This window comes from Strigops habroptila, chromosome Z (genome assembly GCF_004027225.2).
Source record: "Strigops habroptila isolate Jane chromosome Z, bStrHab1.2.pri, whole genome shotgun sequence".
Lineage (NCBI taxonomy): Eukaryota > Metazoa > Chordata > Aves > Psittaciformes > Psittacidae > Strigops > Strigops habroptila.
The window spans coordinates 89208246-89223515 of NC_044302.2; the positions used below are offsets into that span (position 1 = coordinate 89208246).

Below are 15270 nucleotides of genomic sequence, written 5' to 3' on the forward strand. Positions count from 1 at the left end.
TGTCATGAACAAGATGATGTCAAACCAGTTTGATTTCTTTCTCTGAGGGGATAGCAGGCCTCATAGATAGAGGAGCAGTAAATATTAGATATCTTGATTTTAATAAAGCTTTCAATGCTTCATCACATGCCATTCTCATAAGCTAGCAGGGAAACATGGAATTTATATTAGGGTGAAAACAAAACAGTTGGAAAATCAAACCAGAGGCATTTATCAGTGGTTCAGCATCAAAAGTCTATATCAAGTGGAGTTTTATATGCCTCCCCTCTTGTATCCAGTACTACTCAGGATTTTTATTAACTGCCTTAAACATCAACTTGAAAGTAATGAAACGAAATAAAATTGGTGTGGTGAAACTGCAATGGTAGATAATCCAAAATAGCCTTTAAAAATTGAAGTCGTTATGAAGAAAAACGAGACAACAATACAAAAAAGAATGGAAACTTATGAATTTAGGTAGGAAAAAAATAGCCACACAGCAATGGGATGGGTAACAACTAATTACTAATTCTGCAAAAATAAAAGCAAACATAAACTATAGTAGATCAGGAGCTGAGCAGGTGTTAAGCCTGTTGAATACTATTTGGTGTGTATCACTTCAAGTGTCTGAATATGAAATTTATTTGCACACTGAAACCATGCTTTGTTTGCAAAAGAAAGACTTCCTGTTCTGCCATATGTTTCCGTTATTCTTTGCAGATAAAAATATTCTATTTGAGTTAGACATATGGCTACTTTCAGATTTACTAGGAAAACCTATAATTTGTGAGAAGGGCAAGTATTATGTTGGATATAAAGAACAGTACAGTTTGTAAGATGTGTATTTTTCCTTCTACTCTTCAGCAACAGCAATTACTAAACCAAAGTAACTCACTCATTTTTGGAGTGTTTTGCTTCAGGAAGAGGTAGAGTAATATCAGAGAATCTAGAAGAAAGCATCAAGCTTTGTCAAAAATCCGGATAAATTTATGACAAGAGAAGAACTTGAAATCTTTGATCTTAAGAAGTTAAGCTCAGAGGATGAGAGTAGACGGATATGATAACAATTTACAAATGCTTAAAAGCTGCTGCAAAAAGGAACAGGTTAATCTGTGTTTGCTCCGTGCACCACAAACAGTAATAGTTCCAAATCACAGGTGAGAGATTAGGAAGACTCTCATGTAAGAATTTATGCGAAATGATGGAGAAGGCAGGTTTTTTTTTTTTTTAGATTTGTACATTTCTTGGCAGATTGTGGAAATCCATTGCTGAATCATTGAGAGTAGGTTATAAAAATGTCTTTCAGGAATGTCTTTCACTCTGTCTTTCAGTGAGAAAGCACTTTGGTATTGGGGATAGAGCAGATGCTATTTTAGGGTTGTTTCTGACCCTATTTTGCACTGAGTCTTAGGGTGAAGTTCCTAATTCAACAGCAGCACTGGCATAAGACCTTTCTGGTTTTCAATATTTGAAGGTATATAATGTTTTCATTCACTCTTCATTTCCATGCGTGAAATTGCACTTTTTTTAGTCATTCTTCATAGATTATTCCTGATTTTTCCCTGCTCATTTCAGGTCACGGAGTATTGCCTCTTTTGTTTTGACACAATTGACTGTGAAGTAAGACTGTGAACTGAATCAAGCAACTTACAAACTCCTATTTTCTCAAAGATGTGATAAAATGTGCAAGTCCTAGATTCAGTTCACAATAGATCCTGCAAAATAAATAAGATGACGTAATTGAACAGGCAGCAGAGGGAAGGAAACAGGCAGCTGTAGGTTGTAATGATAGGCATTAAAATAATCACTGTTAACATGAAAATGTACATGGATTTGTGGAGTCAGGTTCATACCCTTTTCCTCTCAAGCCATTTAAAAACTTCCGTACATTTCCACTTACTGGTTATCAAGCATCTGTCATTTGTATTCTAAGATACAAGTTCATTTTTTATTCCAATGATGTTGCATACCTTTGAGCCACGCAGTAACAATGTGACTGAAATTTCAGCTGTGGGCAACTATAGAGAATTAGCTGATAGTATTTTTTAGGATGGGATGGGATGGATAGGATAGGATAGGATAGGATAGGATAGGATAGGATAGGATAGGATAGGATAGGATAGGATAGGGTGGAGTGGAATGGAATGGAATGGAACAGAATATTTTCTGTTGAAAGGGACCTGCAGTGATCATCTAGTCCAACTGCCTGACTGCTTCAGGGATGATCAAAAATTAAAGCCTGTTGTTAAGGGTATTGTCCAAATGTCTCAAACACTGACAGGCTTGGGGCATCAACCACCTCTCTAGGAAGTTTGTTCCAGTGTTTGACCACCCTCTTGGTAATGAAATGCTTCCTGATGTCCAGTCTGAACCTCCCCTGATGCAGCTTGAACCATTCCCACATGTCCTGTCACTGCGTACCAGGGAGCAGAGCTCAGCACCTCCGGCTCCACATCACCTCTTCAGGAAGCTGTAGGAGATTAAGGAGGTCACCCCTCAGCCTCCTTCACTCCAAACTAGACAAGCGCAGAGCCCTCAGCTTCTCCTCACAGGATGTTCCGTCCATCCCTGTCACCAGCTTTGTTGCCTCCTCTGGACACATTCAAGGACCTTCACAACCTTCTTAAATGGTGGGTCCGAGCACTGCCCACAGTGCTACAGGTGAGGCTGCACCAACGCTGAATACAGCAGGAGAATCACCTCTGTTGACCAGCTGGTGATGCTGTGTTTGATTACAAAGGCTGCATAGAAAATTAATAGCATATGCATGTAGAGGTCAAATCCAGCACACAAAGGTGCAGAATGATTTTCAATTAGTCTTTATTTTCTCTGCTTCATTGTCTAAAAAGGCAATGTTATTTCACCAAATTATTTCTATTAACACAGATCCTATTTTTAAAGTTGGCTTTTTTTCTTGAAAACTGCATGGGATGCATGAGAACTATAAAAAAATTCTCAGGGAATACATGTCAAAGTAAAAATGCAGGACTAACATCCTGAGGGAGAAAATTTTTCTTGGGTTTTTGAAGTATTTTCTGTTTACTATGCTCTGATGTGTTTCACAAATAAATATTTTTATGGTAATAAACGTTAAACAGTATTAAACAGAATCCATGTAGAATAAAGTTCTACATGGAACCATCTAAATGATTACAAATAACTGAAAACCACTATGTTTAAGAGTCACTTCAGATAACCTGTATGGGAAATGAAAAAACAATGAGCATAATTTACAGGAGAAAATACATCTTCTATCAAAAACTCTCATGGACATTCTACATTCCTGTTAGGAGGATTAAAAAAAAAGATTGTTTTAAAGAGCATATACAGAAGAGAAGGACCAGTGAAAAATCTGTATGTCTTTGTATATTTATAAAATATCGACAACGAAGTACCTTCTAGTGCTTTGCTTGAGAGATACTTCAGTCTAGTCTATTAGCGAAAAATAAACTAATAGTGAGGATATTTTCCAAAGCATTATTTCTGTGAGGCATTTTAAATAGATGAATCCAGAGAATGAATTCATGTATTTAATCCACAAACAATGAATGAAAGCACTTCTGTATAGTTAAAAATGCAGATTTTCTGCAATTGCTCTGCATTTGCATATTGCACTTGTAAAGGCAGACTTACAAATTGACATAGGCATGTAAAGACTTTCCTATTCCTATGAATCAGGTACATAGATATGTAGATTATGTAAGTATTTGGTGCAATAATTTAAGATAAACAGTTGTAATTGTCTGCATCAGCTACCTTAAAATAATTGTAAAAGGCAGGCTTTTTCAACAACAGTGGGAAAAACTGTCTTTAACATTGCTTGGAAATTTAGAACCTCTTTTACTAGATGTCTTTGAGAACAGCTTAGAGAAATACTTTTTCTAAATTACTTTGGTACACTTTATTATACTTCAGAACTGAAGAATGGTTTAAAGGGACCTCAGAATATCAGTGTGCTCTGTACTTGATTGTGTAAATCCATTCCACAGATTGGTTTTTTTGCTTCTGAAAGCAAAAAAGAAACTGAGCATTCTCCAGAAGCTTGATAGCTCCTAATTTCCTCCCACAAGGTGGTATCGCCTATACCTTAGATCTTCCATTTTAAAAGCATTTCCTGTCACTTGAATATATATGTAAGAGGAGAAAGCAGGCATTTTCATACACAAATAACTTGATTTAATAATCTCTTTGCTAATGAAGTGGTGTGAATATGTTGAATACTACACATCTGTTGTAAAGGGTGTGGAGAACAGAATGTGTTGCAGTCTTTTGAAAGACTGCAACATGTTTCAAAAATACTGTAAAACTATGAACATAAAGCTGTGGTTTGGAACAAAGGAGCAAACCTATCACAAAACCACATTTTTCTTTGCCTCCATTTAATTATCTGTGTATATCAGCAAAGTAATAATAACAAAGGGTTTTGCTAAGAAACCAGTAGTTTAATTCTCTACAAGCACCTTCTGCAGCAGATTGTGTGCATATTCTGTCAGGTACTGAGCACCTAAACCCATCTGAGTTGGTCTAACATGCTGCCACTAACTGTCCCTGAGAACCTAGGAGTTATTTTTCTAGCTCTGAAACCCACTGAATGAAATACTGTCAGCTGGATTCTTGCCTAAACTAGGACATTAGCTTCTGAAGCTAAATCCCAGCAGGGAGTGTGGCCATCTTTCTCCATCATCCTAATATGTACGTGCTTACCTTTTGCACCAGAAGTTCCCGCAGCATGTAGCTGTGGACACCCAAACATCTTTAGGAGTGTTTGTTCTGCAGAGGTGACATTTTCTTCCATTAGGAACATCTAATATCTATAGCTCGGGTGGCTTTAGTTGACAGTGTGCAGTGTTCCTACCCCTATTTCCAGATCTAGTTTTACCTTCTGATGGTCTAATGGTAGTCTAATGTAAATAGTTCCATCAGTAACCTGTATGATGACACATCACCATTACCAGATTTACAAAAGGTAGTAAATTAGGGAGTGAGGTCAGGCTGAGAGATTAAGTGGCAGAGTTTCAACCAAAAGGATACTTAATAAACCCAGGGAGCGGGCCAAAAGAAGGCTCTTGTATTTCTGCATCTAAGATGGAGTAACCACATGCATCAACACAGGCTGGGAACCAGCTGGCAGGGTAGCAGCCCTGTTGGAAAAGGCTTGGGATTTATAATGGATGCCAGATTGAATATGAGCCAATATTCAATCTGTGAACATTCAATTACTGTGAAACAGGCAACCGTATTGTGCTATTTTAGGGGAGGGTAACTGCATCTATACTGCTGTGTGCCCCATAAAGAGGAATGTCAACAATCTGGAGCAGAGGGTCCCTAGGATGGTTATTAGATTGGAGCATGTGAGGCAATGGGAGAGGTTGAGGAAAGAGGGTTTGTTTAGCCTGAAGAAGAAAAAGTTAATGGAGGATCTAGTTATATTCTTCAACTAGTTATATTCTTCAACTACCTAAAAGGCCAGACTGTTCTAAGAAGTGTGTAGTGGGAGAAGGCAGTGGTCAGAAGTCGTAAAGGGAGATTTGGATTGAACATAAGGAAAAAAACACTCAGAGTGAACTGGTTTAGCTAAAGGGGCTGTTGAAATCTCCATCTTTACAAATCCCAAAGGCACCTCCTTCCATTGGCTCATGAGAAATTAGGGACTTATCCTCTATCTTTCCTCTCCTAAGGTCAGCAGGTTGATTTTAGATTTTATTTCTTAGAGAAGCAGTACCTCAAAAGGGTGCTTAAATTAAGCAGAGCATGTTTGGCCTTAGGAGAGTATAGCAGTAATTTGATTTGAAGAAATTGGTTTTGCTGCCTTTACACTTTATTTTCTGTGCACATTTTCTGTAATTTTGTAATGGTAGTTCCTTACTCTTTGCTAGTAATTATTGCTAGGAATAATTCCATGAGAAACAGCGTGAGCAGGCAAAACTAGCATTATTTTTGCTACTTGCTTCTAACTGAGAGTGGTTCATAAATAATCTTACAAAGCTTTGGTTTTTTAATGATTTTGCCTAGAATTTTTTAAGTATTTATTGAGGGTTTTTTTCAAATACTTAGTTCTATTGAAAAAACTATTTATTGTTACACACAAAGAGCAAGGCATATACATTTAATAAAAATTCTTATTTTAGATTAAAGAAAACAATAAAATATAAAAAAACAGCTGCTCTCCCTGCAGATAGGCAGTCTTACTGGGATATTAAAGCTCAAGTACCAAGAAAACAAACATAATTCATATCCAAGTTCTACTTGTCAGAGTGCTTTGAGTGTACATTATATTGTTTGTTTGCCATGTGTTTTATTTTTTACTTTGCTTCCCATGGAATTTTTCTGATTAGTGTGTTGTGTCCCACAAATGACTTCAGCAAATTATGTGAAGTTACTGTTTTTCAAGTCTCCGGAATCTGTCTCTTCAGGTCGTATCATTGTAAAGTTCCATGTGTTAATTTCTTCTTTTCAGTCTGTGGTTTGTAAGAAATTATCACATCCATTTTCATTGCTAGTTTTCTACTGTGTGGCTTTGTCTCTTTGCTGAATTTAGTTCTTCAAATTAAATAGAAGCAGAAAAAAGCTTAAAATCAGAGTAGGGATATGCTAAAAAAACATTCTTCCAGTTTTGGACTACTACAGTAGAACAGCATCACTTAAAAACATAAATTAGGCATTGTAACTTCTTTCTTTTTTTCTTGTTAACAAACTATCACATAGAAAACTTCATTGAATCTTAGGAAGAAATGTTAGTAATTACTAAGGAGAGAGACAATTATCATGGACAAATTGTTTTTTCTTGCAATTATGCCCGTCACTCACAGTTCACTAACAAGGGGAAAAAAAAATTAAAAAACCCAAAACACAACAGAGAAATGGCTAGCTAAGTAAGGATTCACTGTTAGTAATTATGTTGGTATTAAACTGATCTGCTAGAATGCTTTTAGTATGCTGATGGTCCTTCTACGATTTATTCTAACTAGGAAGTACAATTCCGGTCAAAAGCTGACCCCCCCAGATAATCGCGAATAACAATTACATTATTTTGATTCAAAATAATTAAGCGGGAAATTGGATAGCCTTGGTAGGAGGGAACTAGTTCCAAATTTCCTGTTTGGGATCCAGCTATTTTTTTCACTGATTTCTGAACAATCCAGTAATGATGACTGAGACCTCTTTCTTCAGGCTCACTCCATGGAAGAGGCTTGAGAATATCCACCTGTCAAGAGGAACAGATGCATCATGCCTCCTATTGTTGTAATTTTTTATTTAAACTCTGCTAAGTACTGTTAGAAGAACAGTCATACTGAGTCAGATGAAAGGTCTGTCTGGTTCACTATCTCTTCTCCAACAATAGCCAGTAATTGTTACTTGGGGGAGAGAAGAATCTTAAGCAGCCATACCTTTCTATTTTATAAACTACTACATTAATCATTCAAGCTAAGGCAAAATATAGCAGCTTTCTTGTTAAGATAAGGAATACTCAATGGGTGATGAAATACATTTTTCTACCCAATGATTACCCAGATGTTAAATAAGACAGCATGGTGGAGATGACCCTGGCTGGATACCAGGTGCCCACAAAGCCACTTTATCACTCTTCTCAGCTGGAGAGGGGAGAGAGAATATAATGAAAGGCTCATGGGTCGAGATAAGGACAGGGAGAGACCACTCAACAGTTACCATCGTGGGCGAAACCAGACTTGAAGAAAATGAGTTTAATTTATTACCAATCAAAGTAGGGTAATGAGAGATAAAAACTAAATCTTATAACACCTTCTGGACAAAAACACCTGGAGCACCTGCTCCCTCTCCTTCTGCACTGACCTTGGTGTCTGCAGAGCTGTTTCTATCACATATGCTCGCTCCTCTCTCCAGCTGCAGTTGCGTTTCTCCAGCAAGTTTTCCCCCTTCTTAAATGCATTATCCTAGAGGTGCCACCACAGTCACTGATGGGCTCGGCCTTGGCCAGTGGTGGGTCGATCTTGGAGCCATCTGGCACTGGCTCTGTTAGACATGAGGGAAGCATCCGGCAGCTTCTCACAGAAGCCCTCCTGTAGCTCCCCTGCTACCAGAACCTTGCCAATCTAACCAAATATACAGCAGTATTATTTTTAATGATCACATAGCATGATTTTGAACAGCAATAGATTTTTTGGAAGTGAGCATTTTTTTCTGTTGAATACACTTATTGGCAATAATTCTTAAGGGAGAATTTTCTTGAAATATAGATACATCTCATAATACAATGTATTATATCATTATATCACATAGATGATACAACTTGGAAAACTCCGAAAATAAAAAGGCAAAGATTTTTCAGCTTTGTTGAACAGGATAGATGTCGGGCCCAAAGTTAGAGCAGACACCTGAGATTGTTTTGGAGCAAGGAACAGGAATACATTGAGGCACACATTTCAGACAAGATGGTTGTATAGCCATTCTACTGCAGTCAGGGCTGAATTTGAACATCACTCAGGACACCCTGCTCTCGGCCATAATGGCTGTCACTGATAGTCATCTGCAGAATGGCATGGAGAAATACATTAGGCCAAGTTCATAACTGAAGAGATTACAGAGTCAGAAGGAATCTCATCATTGTTATATAGTTCTACCTCCTACATGTTAAACACTTTATTGATTTCATGTACATCTCCTCATCTACTTCAACAATTAATGATTGATTTAAGGATCAATCCCAAACTTAAGACAGAGTTCTAGCACTCTGGCATTTGAAGATGCTAAACAGTAGGAACACAATGAGGGCAATACATAAACTACACTTTTACAGCTCGTGCTTGTAAGATAATCGTGTATGTTAGAAATAAAGCATTATTTGTGTTTAGTGTCTTTTAAAGAGCTGCATCTGCCCTACAGTACTGGATGGGACCATTTAGAATATTTGAAGAGACTGAATCAATTTAAGAGAGATTGTAAATAACTAGGAGACAAGTCCTTTGAAAGGCTATTTTTATTACCACCTCTTTTTCTACTTGTCTTTTCAAACAACGTGAGATTCTGTTGGACATACTGTGCTAATTAGATGTAGAGTTTTGTGGAAATGCATTCTGGTTTAGAAATGTAAGTAGGCTTTTCATAGCAGTAAAAATACCCAGTAAGAAATGACTAAATGTATGATAGTGTAACTTTAGTTATAGATCAAAGAGATTAAAACAGTATCAACCCTCTGAAAGGGTTGACTGGTCTGTCACTTAGTACCAGTACAGAGAGATCATATTATTGTGTAAATACTACTTTGTGTTTATGGCATCACTGTTTATCGGTTAGATCTTATGTTGTTAATCCACTATTTGTACATGTGCATCTCACATCAACCAAGTTGTTGGGATACAAAAAATATTTTCGTTTATAACTTAAGCAAAAAAAAAGAAAGTCAGGATGAATATCACCTTTACTTCAAGAATGTTCCCATGAGATGAAAGCATATTTGTTGACAATAGATAGAGTTTACTGTTTTTCTCTTTCTCTGCATTATTAAATTGGAGGGAGAGAGGTTTTGACAGAGAAATATAATGAATAATGAAATGAAATACAGATAGTGCATGCAATCCCTATTCCCTCTACCATGTTCAAATTCTGTTTTAATAATAACCATAATTGGGGTTATTATTTGGGATGCTGATTGATGACTGGCTGAACACAAGCCAGCTTGTGCCCAGGCAGCCAAGGCGGCCAGTGGCATCCTGGCCTGTATCAGCAATAGTGTGGCAGCAGGGCCAGGGCAGTGCCTGTGTGAGGCACAGTGAGGCCACACCTCAAATCCTGTGCTCAGTTCTGGGCCCCTCACTACAAAAAAGACATTGAGGTGCTGGAATGGGTCCAGAGAAGGGCAGCAGAGCTGGTGAAGGGTCTGGAGCACAGGTTGATGAGGAACGACTGAGGGAACTGGGGGTGTTTAGTCTGGAGAAGAGGAGGCTCAGGGGGGACCTTATCGCTCTCTACAGCTACCTGAAAGGAGGTTGTTGTGAGGTGGAGTTGGTCTCTTTTCCCCAGTAACAAGCAATAGGACAAGAGGAAATGGCTTCAAGCTGTGCCAGGGGAGAGGCTTAGACTGGATATTAGGAAACATTCCTTCACAGAGAAGGTGATCAGGCATTGGAACAGGCTTCCCCGGAAAGCGGCGGAATCATCATCCCTGGAAGTGTTCAAAAACCGTGTAGATGAGGCCCTCAGTGCCATGGTTTAGTGATGGACTTGGCAGTCCTGGGGTAGAGATTGGAGTTGATGATCTTAACAGTCTTTTCCAACCTAGCTGATTCTGTGATTCTATAATTAAACTATGTGCCAGCTGTGAGAGAATGAGATACTCATTGAAGGCATCCATGAAAACCATGGGTTTGTTACCAGTCCACAATTAAAAGAGATAGGAACATTTCCTGAAATTCTTTCGGAGGTAGTCAAGTGACCAAGCAGGGCTTAATGAAGTAGGAAGCTGTCACATTCTACAATGGTCCCATTGAATTAAAGAGTTATTTTATTTGTATCAACAGATAAACTCAGCTGAATGTGCCAGCCTTGTACAGGAGAATATGAATTTACAGGGAATTACAGGGCAAGTGATAAAAGGCTAAATTAAGTTACTAATAATTAACGTAACATTAAAGAAGTTAAACTTGATATTCAGTCTGTATTAAAAAACATGTCAAACTATTTTGTATATATATTGGACATTATGAGATAAGAATGATTCCTGAAAAACAGCTCTCAGTGGTGATAGGCATATTCCTTATGTAAATACCAAAGATGTGCTTATCATTTCAAAACAAAAATAAACATATGGAAATAACTGTAAAACGAGAAGATCTGGTTAATTCATTTGTTCATCAATTTATTCAGCCCTTACAAGATTTTCAGTTTTCTTCAGCACTGTTAGAGCTAGTTAGGTCTTCCCATTGTACCTCACTTAGTAGGAGTCCGGTTTTCTTTATTACACCAACACAGATAAGGAGTTGCACTGGCAACCAGCAAGGGTGGTAAAGGGAATACTTTGTCGCTAGTTAAAGGACAACTTTCACACAAGATAAGAAGTGACCTCGCTTCTGGCAGAAGTCCTACCTCCCACAGTCACGTGGCAGCTTTACCCTCGGAAAGTGTGAGGTCCCTCAGGAGCCGGCAGCCCTCCCTTGCTTTGCTCATGTCAGCAGCCACCTAGCCACCATCAGTCACACTGGCGCAATCTCCCCATGAGACTGCCTGGCTCCCAAAGCCATGCCTGCTTGCTAGTGCACTCCATGCACACACGTCACACTGAGATCCCACTGTGTGGCCATCCACTACATGTCAATACAAAGATCATCAGCAAGTCTGAGGGCAAAAAAGACGGGATTTTTGTGGCAAACGGCAGTCTCACATATCCCAAAGAACAGGAGTGCAAGAATAAAGTGCCCTAAATGCAGACTGCCGGTCTGGGGAACGGTTACAATGGCACAAGGTCCTGGCTATTATAAAGTGGTTGTGATTTTGTTTGAGGGGTGCAGAGAGTATGTGAGGAAAGTATCTGAGGAAAAGACTCACAAATGTAATGTGAAATGTAATGTGTGGAGAACGGATCTTGAAAATAAACCAGCATCAGTGCTTTTTGTCCATGACTAAAAATCCAGAAACAAAGAAAGGCTATATTTTTGATGACATGGAGTGTATGCAGATGTTCTGGTCTTGCCGGCCTTGGTGTACTTGTGGGTAAACAAGAAGGCATGGCATCAGCTGCCAGCCTGTCATAGGCCATTCTCAGATAGCTCTGTCAAAATGGGCTGAAGACATCCTGGTCCTAAGGGTCCTTGCTGTACTTCTGGGGTGAACCTCCTGTGTGACAAGAAGAGGGACTTCTGAGGCGCATGGGTGATGTGAGATAGAGTGAGCGGCCATGGCAGCTGCCATGTCTTGTCTTGTATGGCAGATGTCCTGTGACTACATTTTGTCTGTCCCTATAGAAACTCGCATCAGAGGGTTTTGGCTGCTGCTTCTTCAGAGGAGGTCATGGTAAAGAAAAGTAGGCAGCAGCTGAAGATAATATTATTCTCTCTGTAGTTCCATGAATTCTTATTCCTGTTTCACTTCTTATATTCTTTCCTCTAAATTCAAAAGCAGAGGCTTGCTCTGTTTGTTTTCCTCTGCCTTTTTTTTTTTTTTTTTAATTCCCCTTTTGCAGGGGGTAGGGAAGGGCAGGGACAAGCAGCCACAATCCCTGTACAAACTTATTCTCTGAGGAAGGCTGGAGGTTTATGGTAGATAAGCGCTTTGTGAAAGGGAAAGACAGATTGCACACTCTTCTCATGTGCCCTTTCAATCTCACTGCTTGACATGCTCCTTTTAGCATTTTCTTCACCTGTGAAGCCCTTTCCTGAAACTTTTTTGCCTCTTTTGAGTGGTTCCTCCAACTTGTATCTGCTTTCCTGCCTTTCTCTCAATCCTGTGTGCTTCCTGTTGTGATGGCATTTTGCTGGTTTTAAGGACAGTGAAATTCTGTTCTGCCTAAATGCCAGAAGTCTGATGGAGTTCCGATGTAGAATAACATCACTGGGGTTGGTGAAGTTATGCTGATACAAATGTCATTATACTGAAACTAAAGTTAGGCCGTTGCACTCTTAATTTACAAAGACGTCCTTTCTGTAAATGGTCTGTTGATGTTAGGGACTGCTGATTGGAATTTTAATAGCTTATTTTAACAGATTCCAAGCCTATGAACTTTTCTAAATAAATCAGTCTCTGGAAATTAACTATTTATACTGCTAGACCAGCCACAGAGGAATCTTTCTTTGCTGACTATAGATGCAGCTTAAAATCCTGACCTAAACCATGTTTCTAAAGTGGATATCCCAGTTACATGACAGAGGCTAAGTCAAGCTGATAATCCCTTTCGGAGGCTGGCCAAGCTCTATTCTGGAAGTAGCTATGCTTTTTTTTTTTTTTTTTACCCTATTGAAACTCTGCTCCAATTTTTCATACTCCAGTGGTTAGTATCCTTTTAGTTTACTGCCTGATTTTATTTGTGTTCTCTTTCTACCTGTTTTTGTTCCAGCATTGTTCTTTAGCCTAAACAGCTACTGGAGTTTTCCAGTGCTTACTGTACTTGTATTTATAAACATACATTACGTTTATAGGGACATGTAAATGCCTGTTCCATTTTGTGCCTCAACCTTTGTCACACTAAACCTGCCTAGTTCTGTCAAGTCACTTTTTAATAGACGGGCTTTAGATCCTTTACCTCATTTTAGTAAAGGATCTCTTTTCTCCTGTCCTAATCTGAAGGAATCTTTCTTGAACATAGGTTGATCTGTGTCCTGTGTATATGAAATCTTACTACTACCTTAAAATATTCTCCTTAAGCCGGTGTTCCTAGGATCACAGTTGTCTTTTCTTGGCAGTATTCCACTAGAGGATGAGTGTGCCTGTACAGGCTTGTCTAACTGGCTTGAATATTGCTAGTAGTGTAGCCACAGGCACACAGTGCTCATTAAAGGCTGAAAAACCTAACTCAAAATCCTGGGGAAACATGTAAGAACTATTTCACACTGCACTCCCTGCTGCCACAGTTACCAAGGTTGCATTACGTCAGCTAGCTATAAACTGGATAGCACAGGTATAAATGTCTGAAGTTACTCTTGTTGCAGATCTCAGTAATAGTTTTTAACTTTCATCCCTCATCTTTTCCTTCATTAAATCATTAGTGACTCAGCTTTTATTCTCTTTTTCACCATCAAACAGATTCCAGGCAAATACAGACTATTTTGGCTAGGGCAAGAAATGTACATGCAGACTTTAACATTATATGCTTCTTTTACAGAAATTAAGATAGTAATGGTGTGAACAGTACTTCCTGATTCACCTTCATTTTGAAAATCTCTTCTTTAGGCAGGACCTTACCTCTCTCATCCTCCCCTCCCCATGTTGATCTCCCTGTGTTCAGCAGAGGCAAGCAGATGCAGAAATAAAACAACCAGCCACAGCCTGTTACATCTTTTCTGGCTGGTGAAATACCTGTTATGTTCTACCTTCTGTTCCTTTTGTCATTTCTGAGGTGATAGCATCTTTTTAAGCACACGTTCTCTATTTACCAGCAGCAGTTTCGTCCCTGTCAACACAGCAAGTCACTGTTGGAATTTGCTCAGAGCTGGCTAACACTGTGAGCATGTGATCAATTTCAGGGCATAGTTTATGATACAATCAACTCGGTCTTTACTGCCAGTTATGCGTTCCATTCCCCTATCGCCAGCATTTATTTGACCTCAGAGTGAGCGTGCTCAGAAATTTACAGTAGGAGTGGAAAAAAAAGGAATTGTCTTCCACCAGTTTAGCTCCCTAAACTGTCTTAACATGGAGTCAGACAGATATCACAGCACACATGATGGATGGAAGGGAAAAACACAGGTAGTGGTGCAGACAGAATCTGTTCTCTCAGCAGCAGCTGGCAGATAGTGTAGCCCACACTGAAGAAACAGACCTGAAGATTTATAATCTCTGTGTGTACAGATCACAAGGTGTGTTCTTGATTTGAAAATGTTTGCCTGCCTTGCCAAAACTGTTTGAAATAGCCTGTAGAATTCCATTTTGTCATAAAATGTGAGCAATTCTGACCTTGACAGGAGAGATTTTAATAACAATTTAACATCCACACCACATAAACTTGCTTTGTTATGAAAAAGAATGTTCTTGCTCAATCATCTTGCTTAAGAGAATTTTCACTACACATGCATGCATTTTGTTTTCTGTTCAGTTCACTGGCATGAATATGGAGAAGATAAAAATGTGATTCAATGAAAGGATTAACAAGAATATGTTAAAATGTTTTTAGTTGAGGTGGATGACTAGTGAATAATTGAGTATGTCAGTAAAATTCAAACCCCAATTGAATAATCTGAAACTTTTCAAATCACAGGAAAAAGCTAACAAAATTACCAAAAAAAAAAAAAAAGAAAAAGAAAAAAACCACCAAAACAAAAAAAAACCACACCAAACCACTTTTTTTTTCTTCTGTTAAGTGAGCTTTTTGATGTAAAACCAACACCTTTCATTCTGTTATGAAACGAATTTCTTTTTTTCTGGTGTTCTAGAATACAGAAGATAGGCTACCGGTGCATGAAGAGTATTCTGGATGCAGTTTATGTTGAAGGAGTATTAGTTTTTCCCTTAAAGAAAAAAAAAGAAAATCCTATGCAATAAGCATTTAAAAGGAACCACAACAACTTGTGGAGTATGTAGCTGATGCTTAAAAATATTATTTTTCTGCTGATGCATTCCTACACTCCACAGTACACCTCTCACCTTTAAAGCTGTCACACTCCAAAC

General features: G+C 38.6%; 1 protein-coding gene across 2 annotated transcripts in view; it reads left to right on the forward strand.

Moving 5' to 3' along the window:
* PRLR (prolactin receptor) overlaps positions 1 to 15270 on the forward strand; it is a 157855-nt gene that overhangs the window by 45557 nt on the left and 97028 nt on the right. The gene's annotated exons all lie outside the window — the stretch shown is intronic.